This window comes from Schistocerca gregaria, chromosome 4, assembly GCF_023897955.1.
Source record: "Schistocerca gregaria isolate iqSchGreg1 chromosome 4, iqSchGreg1.2, whole genome shotgun sequence".
Classification (NCBI taxonomy): Eukaryota; Metazoa; Arthropoda; class Insecta; order Orthoptera; family Acrididae; genus Schistocerca; species Schistocerca gregaria.
The window spans coordinates 417298418-417317233 of record NC_064923.1 but is presented as its reverse complement, the minus strand read 5'-3'; the positions used below and the strand labels follow the sequence as shown (position 1 = coordinate 417317233).

Genomic DNA, 18816 nt, shown 5'->3' with positions numbered 1-18816 from the left:
AAAATCACGAACAATTAACGACAGTACAAAGACTAAACTACTGAACTCTTCTCAGATTTCATAACAAGAACTACAAATAATGCAGGACAAAGAAATACCCATCTCTGAATTGAAAAGAAGCTTAAAGAGTGGAAAACAAATGTTTCTAGGTCCAGGTGGAATCCTTGTTTGGTTGGTCCCATACTTAGCTTGCATTTTTCATGACTTGTTGATTTGCTGCAGAATTTTTAAACATATTCTAAATTAAAATACAATAAATTTCCTTAAGGGAGAAAAGCTTATATCCATAGATCAACACAGATTTAGAAGGCATCACTCACGTGAAAATCAACTTGCCCTTTTATCACACAATGTCCTGTGAACCATGGATAATGGGAAACAAGGAAATTCCACCGTCCTTAATTTCCAGAAATTTCGTGAATGACTTGTGTAAGATATGAAGAGTGGGTAGCCTGAGTTGTATTATTCCACAGTGTGTGCAAGTATATGGGTAACCCAACATCAGCAGTGATACCAGGAAGCAGGAGATTACATGACCGGCTGGAGACAAGCTCCTAGAAGGTCAGAGGACAGCACATGATCAAGTGGGAAGTGTGTTTGACTGTCCTTTATAAATACTGCCACCTGTGGTGCTGGGGACTCAGAACTCAGTCTGCCTCATTACTCTACCCTCAGAATGGGATATAGTTTCTAGTGGTACTTAGCTGCACATGGTACATGCAGAACTCCACGACAAAGTCAATGTGTTAATGCAGAACTCCACAACAAAGTCAATGTGTTAATGCCTTGTAGGATTTGATAGCGGTTTCCCATCCTATATATTCCTCACTTCTAGTTATTTATCAGAGTTCCTTGTCCTTTTCCCACCAATTTTCTTTATCTGAAAATATTTCCAACTTGTATTCTCAGGCACCAGAGCTATTAGCTGGACGAGTCACTTCACAACAGATAACAGTATCAGCTCCCATTCTGATCCACTTGCAGGATGCTACAGATGCAAATATTTTTGTGCCATGTGTGAGGTTGGCTAAAAATATGCACTCCTATTCTGTGGAGTTGGCACAAATTAGGCATCCCTACTTTCAAGTGTTGGCTACCAGGAAGCCAAAGCCTTATTGTCTCTACACACAATGGTGATTGAACAAGCCATGGATTGAGAACTAGGTATAGTATGTTGTTGACTTCTGATGGTACACACTTCAAAGTGAGGAAAGGACCAACGGCTTTGAGAGCTATGACTGAGATGAAGAAAAAAGAAAAGAGAAGAGTATAGTGAAGGCCCAGAAAGGATTGTTATGGCATGGGTTTGTCTACATGAGAGATGTGTTGCCAATGCGGCATGACTGCACACCAATCTATTGGGAGGCAGCACGAGATCTGATGGGCGAGGAAGGTCTGCCACGGCATGAGTTTGACTTTGTGGGAGGCAGGTTGACAATGAGATATGGGAGCCTCATGTTCCAGAGGGAGGCAGCAACATCAGTCAATGGGCTGGATGGGCCAGAGGGGCCCTACCAGCTGCATGGAAGCAGATAATGTAACAGGAGGCATGTGGCAGCCAGGGCTGGCTGGCAGCAAGGGCCATGTAGCTGGGAGGTGACGGAAAGATAGAGAGGCAGCACAGACTGCTGGCACACTCAAATATGGTGACAAGGCTTACTGGTACAATATGCCACAAAACAAGCAGGTAAAGCGATGTTGCACTGTCATTACAAATCAGGCAGCACATTAGTTTAAGTGATGCATTAAAATTATTAGCACAAGCTTTTCATCGCAACAAACCACAGGTAATGAGTTTTTGGATAATTTTGATAGTGCATTTAAGTTGCTGGACCCAGGAGAGCATAATATTTTGCTTAAGTCAAGACACAAATAGTAGGAGCTGCCAGGTGTAAACTGTTAGTCAGGGATTTGACAACCACATGGTCTGTCGTATGAGCTGTTTTCATGGAAAATTTTGCTTGTAAATGCACATTAGGCTATTATTCCTGTAAGTTGTTTGGAAGTAGACAAGATCATGGTAAAAAAAAAATTGCACTGTGGGGTTAGCATACTGATGTCTTGCTGTATCATTTTAGGGAAGCCATTGGGGTTGTCATAATGGAAGCTGAGTTAACTGGAATTATTGCTGTGGTTCTGAAATTAGGGCAAAGCAATTTTCATACACAGTCTGCCTTGAAACAATATTGAGGGGTATAGGAGAGAGACTGTTGTGGTTGGCAGGAGAGCCAACACCGTGTTGCTACAGGAGGCCGAAAGGCACGCGTTTTAGCTCACGCAGGCTTGTGTGAGGTCTGGAACAGGACAAGGAAATTAGAATTTAGAAAAACGGACATAGCTGGTGGAATACTTAACTTTAATCCATTAATGACCAACGTCGCTCTTGACAGCACATGATTCAATATCAATAGTAACTGAATATGGCGCTTTGCTACGTCGTAGCAAATGACGTAGCTGAAGGCTATGCTAAACTATCTTCTCGGCAAATGAGAACGTAAGTAGACAGTGAACCATCGCTAGCAAAGTCAGCTGTACCACTGGGGCGAGTGCTAGGAAGTCTCTCTAGACCTGCCATGTGGCGGCACTCAGTCTGCAATCACTGATAGTGGCGACACGCGGGTCCGATGTATACTAACGGACCATGGCCGATTTAAAGGCTACCACCTAGCAAGTGTGGTGTCTGGCGGTGACACCACTGAGACAGTAACACACTCTGAAGCTGCTGATACTGACTCTACCGAGGAGAGTGCTATAGCATTGGTGAAAGAAAAGCTGATAGGGAGAAACCTAATAGATTATCCATGAAATGTATTCGCAGTTGCAAATATGGACAAGTATCAGCTGTATAATGGAAAGATGACAAAGAAAATTTGAGCCAGACCTGGACTCGAAGCTGGGTTGCCCGGTTATTTGAGCATGACCTACAGCCAGACTTAAACTTTCCCATGTCATCAACCACATGACCACAACCTGTACTCGTACATCCACTATGTATATTCGCATACAGGTGACACATTTTACTTGAAAGTTGCTTGCCCAGTGTGGTGGATATATACGATATTGCATACATATCCAAACTTGGAACAACACAAGCACTGAAATACCAAACAAAATGTTATCTATTTGAGACAGAACTGGAAGCAAAGCTCAAGGATGAAAACGAAAAAGAAGATAGGTTAGCAAAATTGCCACAGGAAAATGCAGAAAAGCTAGTGGAAATAAACCAAGAATTTAAAGGGCACTTTTACAGAAATGGACTGATTAAAGCCAGTGAAAATTTACAGTAAAATATTAGGGCACACTGCACCATTGGCAGAGTCAAGAGACATAAAATACATTTTAAGTGTAATGAAAGGGACCACTTTGCAAGGCAATAAGGCAATGTAATGAATGTGCATGGCTGGCGAAAAGAAAGATTAAGAGGCAGGACAACTAGAAACAACGAGACAGTCATATTGCCCTATGTCATGAAAAATATTTACTGCTGCATGTATGAATAGAAATGATTTTATAGTATTATGATGTGAAAAGGGAAAAGTGAATATGATGAGGATGCTGATCGATAGTGGTGCTCAAACATGTGTTGTTAAAAGGAAGCTTTTGGAATGCTTGAATGTGTGATCCAGGTGAAAGTATTGGGAGCAGATGGATTGCTAGTAGCGTTGCTAAGATATAAGGTGTTACAGATATTGAATTGCAGGTTGCAAGAGGTACTGGAGCAGAGGTAGATCTACCATTTGAGGATCTCTTACAAAGCAGTTTCCTAACTAGTCATAATGCTGTGATAAATTATGATGCAAAAAGTATATGGATTTGTGAGAAGTAAATCAAGTTGTGAACAGCATGAGAACATCAGCTCTCAGAGAGAAAGTTTTATGGAAAAGATGTTAACGAGAGAATGGCAGAGGCACTGGGAAATAGCTACATTAGTGCAAGTCTGGCAGGAGCTATGAGACAGCAATGTGTTAGTTCAGTAGCAGTAGGACCTGCGAAACAATGGCAAGTTATGTTGAACATGGGAAGAGCTGGTTTGATGGCAGCAGTAGCCACAAAAAAGCGAGATGTTAATGTGGAAGTGGTAGGAGCTGTGAGGAAACAATGTGTTTGTTCGGTGTGGTTGGAGCTGCAAAACAGAGAAGAGTTGTATCGAACACAATAGGTGCCAGTTTGATGCTGGCAGGAGCTGCGAGACATGAAAGTGTAGGTTCAGTTGCAGTGTTGGATGACAGTAGAAGCTGCAAAAAAAGAATGCTAATTCAGTTGCAGATGGAGCCACAAAACTAAGAATCAATGCAAGAGAGAACCTGCAAGAGAAGACACTAGAATGGGTCAAAGATTGATCATGGGTCTGATACAGGAAGGAATTTTCAGAGTGCAGGTAGATATAAGAACGAGTATGATCAGGGGTCCATGTACCAGAAGCACTGCTATTGGTAAGAGATGGCACAAATGTGCTAAATGTGACAGAAGAAAATACATCGATGAAGTGTCTAGTACTGGTGGTTGAGGAACGCCACTTGAGGAGGCCGAGTGACAAGAGTAAAGAAAGAGAAAAGTCCAGGGTGAGTAAATTAAAAGAAAATCTCATTGTCAAACATTTGAACTGTGAAGAAAGAAATGCCATTATGGAAATTTGTATGGCATACAATGACATATTTCACTTGCCAGGTGACCAGTTGAAGCATACTCATGTTGTAAGACATGAAATCTAGATCATTCCACAAGCAGGTCGGGCAGAACGTTCATGGCTGTATCGAATACAACATGCACAAAAGAGGTCCTCAAATATGAAACCGATAAAACGTTGCAAGACTTGGCCTTCCATGGCCCATCCAATTCTCAGAAGGGGATATGCATTGTTAATAGATATCAAATTTAGGCACCTATAGTGTGCTACAGTCTGCCACTTTCCCACTAGCATCCCCCCTCCCCCGTTTTTAATCATAATTAGGGGTAATTCCATGCATTATTACTTGGAATCATAATATCCAGTAGTGTTTGATTAGTGCTGTGAATGTAACATGTGCACTTCGTTACCATCAGTGTGTGTGTGTGTGTGTGTGTGTGTGTGTGTGTGTGTGTGTGTGTGTGTGTGTGTGTGTCATATGAAATAAAAGGGCACACCCAGCATTTGAGGTATAAACACATCAAGAAAGAAAGCCAGACAAATAATTGGAAGTAAATTGACTAAATAAGACACAAAGGAACTACACACACTGGCTGCAAGTGGGCACTGATTTAAACCAATGGGGAATGTTGAAAATCTGTTCCAGACTGGGTCTCTGTTGTGGTAATTTGGCAACAGTGAACAGTTTGTGTGTGATGTTGAGCATCTCACTGGAGAAAACAAGCTCCACATGTGTAATGTTAACTATCACATAATTTTAATTGGACTATAGTACTGAAACTGAAGACAATAAAGACCGAGAAAGAGAATTGAAACAGCCAAAACAGCTATAGGGAGCAAATGTTTAAAAGCCATTTCCAATGTCGCAAATGGCGACACTACTGGGACCTTTGGAGAAGAAGAGACGAGCCGCCAGGCCAATAACCCAGGCCATTTGGGCAAGGGTGACACACAGGCCATAACACTCAGAACACAGCTGAGAGAGAACTAGTTGCTAGTTTGAATCTAGAAGAAAAGAAAGTGATCCTGAAGCAGTTACATGATTCGCCAATTGGTAGTCATCAAGGAATTGGGAGAACTTCTAACATAACAAGGAAATATTGTATGTGAGAAGGCATGAAAGCCAATATAGGACAACATATTTATGCCAGTGGAAATGACAACAACCTCTGAGCACCGCTTTAAAAGATCATGGTCCCACTTTGACAACAAGTATATACTTACACTTCTGGATGCACTGATGAAATTTCTAGTTGCAGAACATATCAAATACAAGATGTGGGAATGGTAGCAAGAGTGCTAGTGGAAAACATTATTTTTAAGTTAGGCATACCATCAATGCTACTGAGTGATATAATAGTAACTTTACCGGTGAAACAATGCAAAGAGAATGTGTACAGAAAAAATCCGGACCATGAGCTACCACCCACAGAGTCATGGAGCATTAGAAAGAACACACAGAGCTTTAGCTGAAATGCTCAGGCATTATACAGACTAATTACAGACTAACTGTGATACATGGATCCCATATACGGTTTTTGTATTCAACACAATGCTGCTTAGTGCAACTGAGTACATATCTCCTGAGTTTTTGTTCGGGAAAGTGTATATTGTAGTAGTATGGTATTCTGCCTTATGGCAGGTCTTGTCATGGGTTAAGCCTCTTCCACTTATGTCTGTCCATAGCCAGTCTTTTCATTTCTGAATATTTGTCCGGTTTGATACTGCCCAGTATTTGATACCTTCCTTTTCCTCTCCCCCTTTTTCCGTCCACCATTTCTTCTATTCCTTCCTTCAATAAACAGTCTCTCCTGAAACAATGTCCAATCCAGTTCCGTTTTCTCTTTCTGATGACTTTCAGCGTGTTTCTTTCTTCTCCAACACTTCTTAATACTTCTTCATTCCTTACTCGGTTTTCCCATTTCACTTTTTCCATTCTTCTCCATATCGACATCTCTAGTGCTTTCAGTCTTTCATCTTCCTTCCTCAATGTCTAGGTCTCTGCACCATACAGCGCAACACTCCAGATGTAACATTTGGCAAGTCTTTTCCTCAGATATTTGTTTAGTGGTCCACAAAGTAATTTCTGTTTCCTCTTGAATCTGTCTTTTGCCATTGCCATTCTTTTCCTAACTTCTTTCGAGCAATACATACCCATCAGTACACTTCCCAAGTAACTGATGTTATTCACTTGCTCTATTTCCTCTCCCCCTATTTTCATATGACATTTTCTCCCCTTTCCTCCAATTACCATTACAATTGGTTAATCTTCATTCCATATTCTTCTAATTTTGTGTTTAGATCACCTAACATTTGTTCCATCTCTCTTGCACTCTCTGCCATCACAACCATGTCGTCTGCAAATCTTATACAGTCCACTCTCTGATCCCCAATACAAACTCCTCTCCTTCCATCAAAACTTTCATTAATAATTTCCTCCAGATAGATATTGAACAGTGTTCGTGATAAACAACAACCTAATCTTACACCTCTTCCGCATTCAATTTCTCCACTCATCACACCACCTATTCTTACTCTTGCTCTCTAGTTCAAATACAAATTTCTATTTAGCCGTCTATCCCTCCTTAGGATTTCCAGCAGTTTGTCCCATCTGACACAGTCAAAAGCCTCCACAAGATCAATGAACCCAACATACACCTTCCTTTTCTTCTCCATGTACCTCTCTCCTAACATTCTCAGTAGCCCAATGGCATCTCTAGTTCCCACTCCTCGCCTGAAACCAAATTGTTCATCTCCTATTATGCAATTCAGCTTTCCAAATAGCCTTCTGTTGAGCATCATCCAGCAAAACTTTGGCTGCATGTGATATCAGGCTCACTGTTCTATGTTCCACACACTTTTTGTTGTTATTTTCTTTTTTATGGGTATTAAGATACTTCCTGTAAATTCCTTTGGCCATTTTCCTGTCATGTATATTTGATTACACAATTACAGTATAGTACACCAGAAATTTTACAAAAGAACCCAGCAGAAGTAATCTACAATTATGATGATTATGTGCTCACGTTTAAAGAGTGAATGAGAGCTACATGAGCTTCTAATGCTCAGACTAAATGGAACAATAAAAATATTATGATAGAACTCAACATCCACACATCCACAGCAGTTCCAACAAGCAGTTTAAGTTCTGTTACGAAGGTAATCCCAAAAGTGAGGTCTCCTATTTTTTTCTAAGTACAGAACTCTGTTTGTATGGCAGTTGGTCACACTGTTATGAAGAGTGCTTCACGTGCTGTGTGTAAATGTGCGTGTGCCACACTCAGGTGCTCAGTCTTGGCTTGGCAGTCGTTGAGCGGGAGACCGTCAATTTCTGAGGAGACAGTGTTGAAGGTTGAGAAAAGCATGCATGAAGATTGACGGATCACCCTGGATGATCTTTGCACGTTGGTCGCTGAGGTTTACCAAAGCACCACTCACAGAGTTTTAACGGAAACATTGAACTACCGCAATGTGTGTGCAAGATGGATGCCACGCATGCTGACTGAGGACCACATGAGTTGATGCTTTCTGCGCATTTCTTCACTGCCTTGCAGCCAAACACGATAAATTTGTCATAGGTGATGAAACCTGGGCATAACACTTTACCCATGAGACCCAGCAACAATCACGCCAGTGGCGGCATCCTTCTTTGGCAAAGCCATGGAAATTCAAACAAACACAGTCTGCTGTTACAGTCATGACAATCGTTTTTTGGGATTGGAAAGGGGTATCGTTGGTCGACTTTATACCCACTAGGACCACAATTAACGCTGACAGGTACTGTGAGACCCTGAAAACGGGCAATTCAAAACCGGAGAAGAGAAATGTTGAGCAAGGGCATACACATTCTCCATGACAACGCTCGCCCACACATCTCTTGGCCAACCGTTGCACTCCTGCAACAGTTTCAGTGGAACATAATCACCTACTCACCCTACAGTCCTGACTTGGCGCCCAGTGACTATCACCTGTTCCCTAGGTTAAAAGAATATTTGGCCAGAAAGAGATGCAGCTCCGACGACGAGGTGAAAGAAGAGGTTCATAAATTTCTGAACAGCATGGCGGTGAGCTGGTATGGCATGGGCATACAAAAACTGGCACAGAGTCTACAAAAATGCATCGACAGAAATGGTGATTATGTCGAAAAACAGCTAAATTTTCAAGTTATAAACTGATGTAAACCATTGTAGAAATTACTATTATTTGCTAATTACAGCAACCATAAATGTGGAGAACAGTATTTTGGAACTGCACCTAATTAATCCTGCGCAGGTAATCAAATATCTTGAGTTGATAAAAGATGACAGTTGATAAAAGATGACATTAAAGATAAGCACTTACAGGTTACTGACAATGATTATCAACTGCTTAAAGTAATTGATCTTGATGTATTCACTGCTGGAAATATTTTAAGTTACATAATAAATATTCCCCTCGTAGAAAATTTGGCCACCTCCTGTTGATGTAGGTGCAAGGAAACAGTTATTTATGAATATAACCCTAGAGAAGAAAATACTGTTAACAGATGATTCTAAAACACCAAATCTAAATCTGAGTAACAGTCAATTATTACATACAATGGGGATCAAAGTCAGAGAGTGTATAAGCAGAAGTTTGTTCTTTTGTTGAGATCATGAGATATCCAAAGCAAGAATGTTACACTGCCTTGAAGATACCCAAATACTGCACTCAGAAGTATGTATAGTATTGAATGAAAGTGTTTGGACATAAATAATGGGAAATGAGTGTTATTTGTAGCACCAAAAGATGGAGGTCTTACAGTATTATGCAGTGACAGTGAACTTTCTGATGTAGTTATTTGTAGTACAAGCAAATTGAAATTTTTGGGCAAATGTAGAGGATATGGTGCTCAAATACTGATACAATAAGAATGTATTATAAGAACAAACATATCAAAAAATGATACAGATTCAAACTTAAAGAGAGAGAGAGAGAGAGAGAGAGAGAGAGAGAGAGAGAGAGAGAGAGAGAGAGAGAGAGAGAGAGAGCGCAACACCGCAATTTAATTTGAATTTGCCTGTTGAGCACATGCTAAGACAGTTGCATGATTTAAATGCAGCAGGTCATAAACTTGACGAGTTGGGGAATGAAACTTTGTATCAGCAAACTACTCCTTTTAGTGGGATTTTATTAAGTAATACACCCATTTGGCATTATATGGGGACAAGTATAGCAATTACATACCCATTTGGAGTTATATGGGGACAAGTATAGCAATTATGATTGTGATTCTGTGTATTTGTCGGAAATGTCATTGTTGTAAAGACTGTTTTCAGTTCAAGTATATAACCATAGGTGATGACTGTATGACTGTTGTAATATAATATGAGAGAAATAATATAGTAAATTGGTATTCTGATAGGGAACTGCTCAGATACCAGCCTGTTTGACGAGATTTACAAGAAAATGAAAAACATATATATTTACAAGACTGCTCATTAGATATGCGGCTAAGGATAGTGGTAATGTAACATACAAGAGAAGCATTATATCAACAAGATGTTGAAAACATAGAGAGAAGACAGACTTTAATGCTAATGTCAAAAAGATAAACCAGAGCTGAAGTGATAATAAGATGAAAATGGCCCAAAATGACATTGCTGTGAATTCCTGACTGCAAAAGAGATCACAACGAGTTTATGATAGGAACTGCTTTGTGCAAAAGTATAAATTAAAAGAAAGAAGATCATACTGTGTTTCTGATAAGTATTGCTTTGTGCAAAAGTATGGCTTGAAAGGAAGAGTGATCATAATGAGTTTATGAGTTGCTTTACGCAAACATTTACACTATGACTTGTGTATTTACAACGTGTTTATGACGAAGATAATGTAGGTTGCCTTTGATAAGTAGAAGATTATCATGTCTTTATGGTAAATGAGTTAAGTTGTGCAAATGTATGCAGTGTCAAGGAAATGCATAATTTAAGACAAAAAGTTATCATTGCTGCATGCAGATACAAGTACCATAAATGAATATGTCTACCTAATTCAAAATAGAATGAAACAATATGGCGAAAAGGAAAGTTGCTACTCACTATATAGCAGAGACGCTGAGTCGCAGAGAGGCACAACAAAAAGACTGTCACAAATGTAGCTTTCAGCCAGTAAGGCCTTCATCAGAATCAGATGGCCAACACACACATACACAAACTCATGCAAACACAGTTCACATACACGACTGCAGTCTCACGCAAGTGAGGCCACACTGCGAGCAGTAGCATCGATGCCTGATGGGAGTGGTGACTAGGTGAGGAGGAGGGATAGTAGGGTAGGGGTGGCGGACAGTGACGTGTTGTTGGGGAGCGCGCAGGGACAAGTGCAAGTGGAAAGAGGGTAGGGTAGCTATGTGCAGTCGGGAAGTTAGACGGGACGGAGGGAGCAGAACATTGGGGGGGGGGGGGGGGGGGGGGGGGGGGAAGGAAAGAAGTAAATAGGGTGCGATGGAGGAATGAGGGCTGTGTAGTGTTGGAATGGGACCAGGGGTTATGTAGGGATGGACACGTATGTTTTGTAGGTTTGATAGGCAGCAGAATACCACTGTGGGAGGGGTGGGAAGGGTAGTGGGCAGGACATTTCTCATTTCAGGGCATAATGAGAGGTTGTTACGAGGGGAATGCTCCTCTGTAGCCGGACGGTGGGACTTTGTGAGATGGTGGGAGACTGGAAATATAAAGCAGGGTAGATTTGTTTTTGTACAAGTTTGGGAGGATACTTACAGTTTACAAAATGAGGATATTATTCTGAGTCACACATGATGAAAGGGATATGATTAATTGTACACATAGGAAAAAGCTGTTTTTCTGGATTGTTGTTGTTGTTGTTGTTGTTGCAGTGGTCTTCAGTCCTGAGACTGGTTTCATGCAGCTGGATTACTGATGAATAGAAAAAGTGAATATGTACAGTAGGTATAGTAAAATATACGAGTGGTGATCAGAAATTAATTTTTTTTTTCTAATCTTGTTGGTACACCTGTTCCTGATGTATGTTTGCATTTTCAGCTGTTTTGAATATTAAGTTTACTGTCGAAAGTTGAAATTTGTTACACAGGTTTTCGAGCACTTGGCGAATTTAATGTAAAACAAAAAGATGGATCAAACAATTAGTAATAAATTTTGCTTCAAAAATTGAATGTAGTGCAGCACCATATTCAAAATGTTGATGAATCTACAATGAATAAGACAAGAATTTGTGAGTGGTATAAACACTTCAAAGAGCACCAAAAACACGTAGAAGACGAAGACCACCATAGATGCCCTAACATGTCAGTTACTGATGACATTGGGGAAGAAGTAAAGAAAATGGTTCTGGAAAATCACTGAATCACTATTAGAGGGGTGAGTGATGATGTTGGCATATAATTTGGGCTCATGTCAAGAATTTTTTTTTTTTTTTTAATGTTTTGTGCATGAAACATGTGGCAGTGAAGTTTCATGACTCAAGAATGGCCGAAAGAAGTTGATAATGATCCAGAACTTAAAAAAAAAAGAAGGTTATAGCAGGTTATGGAACATGGGTATACAGGTATGAAGTCGATAACCGAGGCCCAATCATCTCAATGAAACTGCCTGAAGAGCCAAAACCGAAAAAAATTCAACAAGTTTGATCACATGTGAAGGTCCTTCCCGTATCTTCTTTGATTACAATAGGATAGTGCATCATGAGTTCCTGCCTTATGGCTGCATGGTCAATAAGGAATACTACCTGGAAGTTAACGATCATAATTGTGCCAAAACCATTCGTGGAAATCGCATCATGGTAATACTCCCATTTAAACCTCAATGTTTTTTGTGGCAAAAAACAAGACTGTTGTGTTGCCTCAGCCACCACATTCACCAAACAAGGCCTCCTGTGATTTCTTTCTATTCCTGAGGCTGAAGAGAACCAGGAAATTACATTTTTTTGCCACCACTGACGACATGAAAACAGAACTGCTGAAGGAGCTGGTCCAGAAGTGCTTCCAGGATTAGAAAAAGTGGTGGCACTAGTGTATTATATCTGAGGAGGATTACTCCGAAAGGGACGAAGTTTATGTCGATGAACAAATAAAGATTCTTTAAGAAAAACCCTATTCCCATTTGATCACACCTCGTATTTGTGTAAATAAAGTAATGAATTAATGATGCACATACTAACGCAGCTGCCAGAAAAATTTTGCTGTTCTAAGGAGCACAGATTGCAAAACTTTCCCTCAGAGGGGGAAAGGGGGGAGGAGGTGTTGTAAAGACAGACTACAAGGCCAGCTGTAGAGAAGCTTCTGAAAGGAAGAGAGGTCAGGAGGACAGCATGTGATCACATGGAGGATTCATCATGATAGCCTTTACAAGCGGCGCCACCGGCACTGCTGAGGATTCTAAACTCAGTCAACCTCAGACGCTTGACGTGCATTACTCTGCACTCAGTACAGGACATAGATTATTGTGCTACTTAACTGTGCAAGGTACTACAAGACTGCATAACACAGTCAGTGTGTTAACACCTCATATGATTTTATAGTAGTTTCCTATCATACATACTCCTTGAGTTCCCGTTATTTATTAGAGTTCCTCATCCTTTTCCCTCTGAGTATCCTCTTCTGAAAATATTTCCAAGGTGTATTCTCAGGCACCAGACCTAAGAGTTGGATGAACCAGCTGAAATAGTGTCAGCTGCCATCCTGATTTGCTTGCAGAAAACTACAAAGAGTTTGACACAGCATCACACTGCATACTATTAATAATGAAGATCTAAACATATGGAATAAGGTTTTGATGTGTGAGTGACTTGATGACTTTTTAAGTAATAGAACCCAGTACATTGTTCTGGATGGCGTGTTCATTAGAGAAAAAGGTAATGTTAGGTGTGCACTTGTTCTCCATATACACAATCACTCTGATGGATACAATGAGCAGCAATCTGCGATAGTTTGTTGATGATGCTGTGATGTATGGAAAAGGGTTGTCTTCGAATGTCTACAGAAGGATAAGGATGACTTTGAAACAATTTCTATTTCAAGTTATGAATGGTAGCTTGCTCTTAATGTGAGGAAATGGAAGTTAATAAAGACAAGTAAGAGAAAGATTCCTCTAATGTTCGAATACAGTATTAGTGGTGTGCTGCTTGACGCAGTCACATACATCAATATCTAGGCATAATGTTGCAAAGTGACATGAAATGGAACAAGCATATAAGGCAGCCGAATAGTATACTTTGTTTTATTGGGAGAATTCTGGGAAACAGTAGCTCATCATAATGGACATCAGGTACAGATCATCTGTGTGATCCATTCTTGAGTACTGCTCGAGTGATTGGTAACCCAATGAGATCAGATTAAAGGAAAACATCGAAGTAATTCAGAGACGTGCAGCTACATCTCTTATTGATTGTTTGATCAACACAAGAGTATTACAGAAATGCTCTGTGAACTCAAACAGGCATGCCTAGAGAAATGAAAACATTCTCATCATGAAATACTACTGAAAAAGTTGAGAGGACAGGCATTTGTGACTGAATAAGGAACAATCCTACTACTACCAACCTTACATCTCGCACATGGACTATAAAGACAAGAGAAATTAAGGTTCGTATTTGTATTGAAGCATGTAAACAGTTGTTTTTCCCTCATTCCGTCTGTAAGTGGAACACAAAAGCGAACAGCTAACAGTGGTATAGGGTACCTCCCCTGTGCAGCATATGGTGGCTTGCAGCATATGTATGTAGATATAGATAAATGACTAATAATTTCTCAGTGTCGTAGATTAAAACTGAAGAAACTACAAAAAGGTGCTAAATTAAGGAGATGGGACGTGGATAGACTGAAAGAATCAGAGGTTGTAGAGTGTGTCAGGGAGAGCATAAGGGAACAATTGACAGGAATGGGGGAAAGAAATACAGTAGAAGAAGAATGGGTAGCTTTGAGGGATGAAGTAGAAAAGGCAACAGACGATCAAGTAGGTAAAAAGACGAGGGCTAATAGAAATCCTTGGGTAAAAGAAGAAATATTGAATTTAATTGATGAAAGGAGAAAATATAAAAAGGCAGTAAACGAAGCAGGCAAAAAGGAATACAAATGTCTCAAAAATGAGATCGACAGGAAGTGCAAAATGGCTAAGCAGGGATGGCTACAGGAAAACTAAAGAGACCTTTGGAGAGAAGAGAACCACTTGTATGAATATCAAGAGCTCAGATGGAAACCCAGTTCTAAGCAAAGAAGGGAAGGCGGAAAGGTGGAAGGAGTATATAGAGTGTTTATACATGGGCTATGTACTTGAGGACAATATTATGGAAATGGAAGAGGATGTAGATGAAGACGCAATGGGAGATAACGTACTGCGTGAAGAGTTTGACTGGGCACTGAAAGACCTGAGTCGAAACAAGGCCCCAGGAGTAGACAACATTCCATTAGAACTACTGACGGCCTTGGGAGAGCCAGTCATGACAAAACTCTACCATCTGGTGCGTAAGATGTATGAGACAGGCGAAATACCCTCAGACTTAAGGAAGAATATAATAATTCCAATCCCAAAGAAAGCAGGTGTTGACAGATGTGAAAATTACTGAACTATCAGTTTAATAAGTCACAGCTGCAAAATACTAATGCAAATTCTTTACAGACGAATAGAAAAACTAGTAGAAGCCGACCTCGGGGAAGATCAGTTTGGATTCCGTAGGAATACAGGAACACGTGAGGCAATACTCACCTTATGACTTATCTTAGAAGAAAGATTAAGAAAAGGCAAACCTATGTTTCTAGCATTTGTAGACTTAGAGAAAGCTTTTTGACAATGTTAACTGGAATACTCTCTTTCAAATTCTGAAGGTGGCAGGGGTACAATTCAGGGAGCGAAAGGCTATTTACAATTTGTACAGAAACCAGATGGCAGTTATAAAAGTCGAGGGGCATGAAAGGGAAGCAGTGGTTGGGAAGGGAGTGAGACAGGGTTGTAGCCTCTCCCCGATGTTATTCAATCTGTATGTTGAACAAGCAGTAAAGGAAACAAAAGAAAAATTCGGAGTAGGTATTAAAATCCATGGAGAAGGAATAAAAACTTTGAGGTTCGTCAATGACATTGTAATTCTGTCAGAGACAGCAAAGGACTTGGAAGAGCAGTTGAACGGAATGGACAGTGTCTTGAAAGGAGGATATAAGATGAACATCAACAAAAGCAAAATGAGGATAATGGAATGCAGTCAAATTAAATTGGGCGATGCTCACGGAATTAAATTAGGAAATGAGACACTTAAAGTAGTAAAGGAGTTAGGGAGTAAAATAACTGATGATGGTCAAAGTAGAGAGGATATAAAATGTAGACTGGCAATGGCAAGGAAATCGTTTCTGAAGAAGAGAAATTTGTTAACATTGAGTATAGCTTTAAGTGTCAGGAAGTCGTTTCTGAAAGTATTTGTATGGAGTGTAGCATTGTATGGAAGTGAAACATGGGCGATAACTAGTTTGGACAAGAAGAGAATAGAAGCTTTCGAAATGTGGTGCTACAGAAGAATGCTGAAGATTAGATGGGTAGATCACATAAATAATGTGGAGGTATTGACTAGAATTGGGGAGGGGTTTGTGGCACAACCTGACAAAAAGAAGGGACCAGTTGGTAGGACATGTTTTGAGGCATCAAGGGATCACAAATTTAGCATTGGAGGGCAGGGTGGAGGGTAAGAGGGAGACCAAGAGATGAATACACTAAGCAGATTCAGAAGGATGTAGGCTGCAGTAAGTACTGGGAGATGAAGAAGCTTGCGCAGGATAGAGTAGCATGGAGAGCTGAATCAAACCAGTCTCAGGACTGAAGACCACAACAACAACAATAATTTCTCTGCAAGTAACTTTATTCCTTTAATTTAATTTTTAAAATTATTCAGCCATAAATTCTAACAAGATCACAATTACGACTTTGATTAAGCATCGGAAGTCAAGTCAACAAGAGAAAGTGCAAAAAAAACAGTATATTACAATATGTCCTGCTATCACAAAAAAGGCCAAGTATGTGTAGAACACTTGCTCTGAGAGTTCCGTACAAACTTTATTATGTATATAGATAGTTTATCCATCCCAAGAATAGATAAGGTTGATGATTTTTGCCTTTTTATCCATATTGATACTGGCAATATACCAGAGCCAGGAATTTCAAGATATCTGAGAATCTTTTAATTTTAAATTTTAAGTTAATTTTTTTGTGTATTTTCACATTTGCTATTGTAATCTGATGAGTTCACGATTATAAAAATATGTTACATAAATGACTGTATCTACTGATTGCATGTACCCACTCCTGAGGGGGGGGGGGGGTCTTAACAGAGAAAGTCAGATAACAAATGACAAAAAAATAGTTTTATATCTACAAACAAAAGCATTGGTATGTTGATGGAGACACTAACAAACACAAACACACACACAAAATTCAAGCTTTCGCAAGCCACGGTTCATGAGGAAAGAGGGAAGGAGAGGGAAATATGAAAGGATGTGGGTTTTAAGGGACAGGGTAAGGAGTCATTCCAATCCCTGGAGCAGGAAGACTTACCTTAGGGGGAAAAAGGGAAGGGACATGTATACACTTGCACACACACACATATCCATCCGCACATATACAGACTCAAGGAGACCTATGTAAAGGCAAAGAGTTTGGACAGAGATGTCAGTCGAGGCGGAAGTACAGAGGCAAAGATGTTGTTGAATGACAGGTGATGTATGAGCGGCGGCAACTTGAAGTTAGCGGAGGTTGAGGCCTGGTGGGTAACGGGAGAGAAGGTATATTGAAGGGCAAGTTCCCATCTCCAGAGATCTGACAGGTTGGTGTTAGTGGGAAGTATCCAGATAACCCGGACGGTGTAACACTGTGCCAAGAAGTGCTGGCCGTGAACCAAGGCATGTTAGCCACAGGGTGATCTTCATTACCAACAAACACTGTCTGCCTGTGTCCATTCATGCGAATGGACAGTTTGTTGCTGGTAATTTCCACATAGAAAGCTTCACAGTGTAGGCACATCAGTTGGTAAATCACGTGGCTCTGCCTTTGATCATGTACACCTTCCAGGTTACAGGACTGGAGTAGGTGGTGGTGGGCGGGTGCATAGGACAGGTTTTACACCGGGGGTGGTTACAAGGGTAGGAGCCAGAGGGTAGGGAAGGTGGTTTGGCGATTTCATAGGGATGAACCAAGAGGTTACGAAGGTTAGGTGGACAGCGGAAAGACACTCTTGGTGGAGTGGGGAGGATTTCATGAAGGATGGATCTCATTTCAGGGCAGGATTTGAGGAAGTCATATCCCTGCTGGAGAGCCACATTCAGAGTCTGATCCAGTTCTGGAAAGTATCCTGTCATAACTGGGGCACTTTTGGGGTTCTTCTGTGGCAGGTTCTGGGTTTGAGGGGATGAGGAAGTGGTTCTGGTTATTTGCTTCTGTACCAGGTCGGGAGGGGAGTTGCAGGATGCGAAAGCTGTTTTCAGGTTGTTGGTGTAATGGTTCAGGAATTCAGGACTGGAGTAGATTAGTTTGCCACGAAGAGCTAGTCTGTAGGGAAGGCGCCGTTTGATATGGAATGGGTGGCAGCTGTCATAATGGAGGTACTGTTGCTTGTTGGTGGTTTGATGTGGACGGATGTGTGAAGCTGGCCATTGGACAGATGGAGGTCAACGTCAAGGAAAGTGGCATGGGATTTGCAGTAGGGCCAGGTGAATCTGATGGAACCGAAGGAGTTGATGTTGGAGAGGAAATTCTGGAGTTCTTCTTCACTGTGAGTCCTGATCATGAAGATGTCATCAATAAATCTGTACCAAACTTTGGGTTGGCAGACCTGGGTAACCAAGAAGGCTTCCTCTAAGCGACCCATAAATAGGTTGGCGTATGAGGGGACCATCCTGGTACCCACAGCTGTTCCCTTTAATTGTTGGTATGTCTGGCCTTCGAAAGTGAAGAAGTTGTGAGTCAGGATGAAGCTGGCTAAGGTAATGAGGAAAGAGGTTTTAGGTAGGGTGGCATGTTATCGGCATGAAAGGAAGTGCTCCATCGCAGCAAGGCCCTGGACGTGCGGAATATTTGTGTATAAGGAAATGGCATCAATGGTTACAACGATGGTTTCCGGGGGTAATAGACTGGGTAACGATTCCAGGCGTTCGAGAAAGTGGTTGGTGTCTTTGATGAAGAATGGGAGACTGAATGTAATCGGTTGAAGGTGTTGATCTA

General features: G+C 40.8%; 1 protein-coding gene across 3 annotated transcripts in view; it reads right to left on the bottom strand.

Annotated features, from left to right (window-relative positions):
* LOC126266861 (CREB-regulated transcription coactivator 1-like) overlaps positions 1-18816 on the bottom strand; it is a 674669-nt gene that overhangs the window by 328351 nt on the left and 327502 nt on the right. The gene's annotated exons all lie outside the window — the stretch shown is intronic.